The 3491-nt window shown below is 33.0% G+C and overlaps 1 protein-coding gene across 3 annotated transcripts in view; it reads left to right on the top strand.

Moving 5' to 3' along the window:
* LOC106883579 (ATP-binding cassette sub-family C member 4) overlaps positions 1-3491 on the top strand; it is a 146239-nt gene that overhangs the window by 85620 nt on the left and 57128 nt on the right. The window lies entirely within an intron of this gene.

Here is a 3491-nt window from a genome sequence, read left to right as displayed (position 1 = left end):
TATATATACACACACACATGCATATATGGGTACAGGACGTCACAAACAGTAAACAACATGAAATATAAAAACGAATGAGTTCAATACACAAACAACGAGAAAAGCAAATGGAAAACAGGACAAGTAACATAAAGAACAATCCTTCATCAGGTGTCGGCTGTCTATCTACTCCTCATTTTGAGCATTGAATGACATTATGAGTCTTCGAGGACAGTTGCTCCCATAAGTACCAAAATAAAATTTGGGATTTATGGAAGGTCAAAGTTGGGAACAAAAACAAGACAGTGGAGACATACAAGGAAGCTGAATGAAAACAAACATGGAGGGTCGTTAGACCAGAACGAGGATAAAATAGTGAACACCGGAGAAATATTTTCTTTGACAAGAGAAAAGATAGAAGAGAGAGATAGGATATGTGCTGTCCTTAGGATAGCCCTGAAAGAAAAGAAAGATGATCATGTAAGGAAGAGAAAGATGGACGATGGTCACGTGTGAGCAACAAGAGAGAGACTTCTGGTCCAGTGCATTTTGATTTTAGCCTGGTGTTGGACCAATAGTGGAGTGCCTGAAATTTCATAGCATTGAACTACATGTTATTTTATCCCATTTGTAGATTTCTTTTAGGTCTTTCTGCAGTTTTATGATGTCCTCTTGGTTCCTAACTGCCTGCGATAGTTTTGTGTTGTCAGCGTAACTGGTCAGGTTGGCTGACTGTACCATGGAGGACATGTCTGAGAGGGCCACTACAAATAGTAGGGGCTCCAGTACAGTTCCCTGTGGGACTCTGTTGAGAAGTGTTCTCTCTTCAGAGTGAGCACCATTGGCTACATCTGTCTGCTTCCTGCTCTTCAGAAAATCATTCAGCCACTCTCCCAGTTTCCCAGTAATACCAAGGTTTTGCAGCTTGTGATATATATTGGCGAAGTCGAGGTATATCACATCTACAGCTGACTGATTTAGCTGTTGCTTCAGTAACTAGTCAAAGTGTTGCAGCAACTGTGTGAGGCAGCTCCTTCCTAGACAGAAGCCATGTTGCGTGTTTGTAAGAAGGTTGTTTTCTTCTACGAATGTGATCATCCTTTTTCTGACAATGCGTTTCATTGTCTTGCTAACATGTGAGGTCAGAGAGATGGGCCTGTGGTTTTTAGTATCTGCTCTGCTCCCTCCTTTATGGACAGGGCATATTATACCCACTTTTAACATGTTGGGAAGTTTACCACAGGCAAGGAAACTCTGAAAGAGTGTCTGCAGTGGCTTTGCAAGAGCCTTTTTACATGTCTTTAAGAGAACAAGAGAACAGCTGGGAGTCCATCTGGGCCCGTTGCGATATATATATATATATATATATATATATATATATATATATATATATATATATATTTATCCGTCAAAACCATGCCAGCTTGTAAAATGGATGTTAAACGATGATGATGATATATATATATATATATGTATGTGTGTATATATATATATATAATCCCTTTGTCTGTCCTTGTTTGTTCAATTTGTGTTTAAGTCCCCTGTAGGCAATAAAGAAATATATAATATATCATCCTTATAACATCTACTTTTCCATACATGCATGGGTCAAACAGTTTTATTGAGGCAGATTTTGTATGACCAGATGTCCTTCCTGCCACTGGTTCTCACCTACTTCTGAACAAGATATTATTTCCCTATGACCATATTTTTGCAGAATATTGCAAAGGAATGACGCAGCTTGTATGACGGTGACATTCATTTACAACTGTGATGTGATGTCAAGACATGTATATGACAGGGATGTCAGCACACACACAAACACAAACACCCCCCCATTTTCGGTTTCTGTTTAACAAATCCATTCACAAGGCTCTCACTACCTTGGAGCTCCATAAAAGCCCGGGGTGCCACTAAACCCAAACCATGTGATTGGAAAGCACTTATTAACCACACAGCTGCACTTGTGCCTTGTATGTATATATGTATGTGTTTGTGTGTGCATTTGTGTGTGCATGTGTGTGTGTGAGTGCATATGTACATATTCATACGTATATATGTATATTTATGTGTGTATGTATATGTATGTGTGTGGTTGTGTGAGTGTGTGTATATATATATATATATATATATATATATATATACTCGAGAAATGTAGGCTATATCATTCCCTCTATAAATAATAAGAAATTAAATAATTATAGCATAATAAATAATAGCTCTAGCCATAATATAACCAATAGTGATAGAAAACTTAATCGACCCATAGAAAAATGTTCATGTCATGATAAGACTAAATGTAAGCTCTCTAATAATTGTAATATAGATAATGTAATTTATAAATGTATAGTTAACTCTAAGAACAATAATAATAAAATTATAAATAAGGCTTATATTGGATCAACAGCTAATGAAATTAAAAAAAGAATATCCCAATAGTACCAGACCTTTAAAAATCCCAATTTAAGTAAGTCTAAAGGCTTAAGTAAATATATATGGGAATTAAAATCTAGAAAAAGAGAGTAGATCCTTAATTGGAGTATTATAGGTAGAGCCCACTCCTATAATATTGGGAATAAAATGTGTTTATTATGCATAACTGAATTTATGAAACTACTACAGTCTAGAGATGAATTACTAAGCACACATGATAAAGGAGGAGTTAAATGTAAGCACCGAAGTAATTTTACATTTAGTAAAATGAAGTACTGAACCCCCAACCCCCGAATCAAACAACCACATAATTTTATTTCTAAAGCACTTGATTAAACTATATAAATAAAAAATAAATAATGCAATAATTTAAATAAAATAAATATATGAATTAAATTTTACTAAAATTATATAATAACAAATTAGACATACCTCCCAATATAGGTAAATTTGAAAATAATAATAGAGGATAATTTAAATTAAAACTATGTATAGTGTAATTACCCCACTTGGCACTAATCACCCATAGTTTGCTGCTATCTTCTTCCTCAAATCACTATTTTAGTACCAGCAAAAAAAGGAAGATATGTATTTGAATTTTTCATGTTATATATCACAAATAAACACAGACATTTTTTATTCTGATGTTTAATCTTATATCTCACATTCTGTATTTGATGTATACTTGATTTTACATGATTGATATATACACTAATTCATATTTATAATGTATAATTTATAAATTTTAATTCTTAATATTACAAAGTATAATTTTTATTCTTAATTTTTAATTCGTAATTTTTAATCTTTAATGCTTAATAGTATTGCTTATTTTTAAAGGGGTGTAAAATTAGATATATAATATTTTGAAATAGAACCTGAAGACGTGTAGTTCCTTCATATTCAATAAATATAAGTATTAACTAAAGTATGATATAATTAAATATATTATATACCCAACTGGTAATTTTGCTTATATCCTTTAAGCATTATTTCGTGATGTGCAAACTGATACCATGAGTTTACTGTCAGATATTCTCATTAGGTTATTTTTGTATTATCTGCATATTGATTAATCC

The sequence above is a fragment of the Octopus bimaculoides genome, chromosome 1, assembly GCF_001194135.2.
Source record: "Octopus bimaculoides isolate UCB-OBI-ISO-001 chromosome 1, ASM119413v2, whole genome shotgun sequence".
NCBI lineage: Eukaryota > Metazoa > Mollusca > Cephalopoda > Octopoda > Octopodidae > Octopus > Octopus bimaculoides.
The sequence above is the reverse complement of the archived record's forward strand: the minus strand, read 5'-3'. Positions and strand labels throughout refer to the sequence as shown.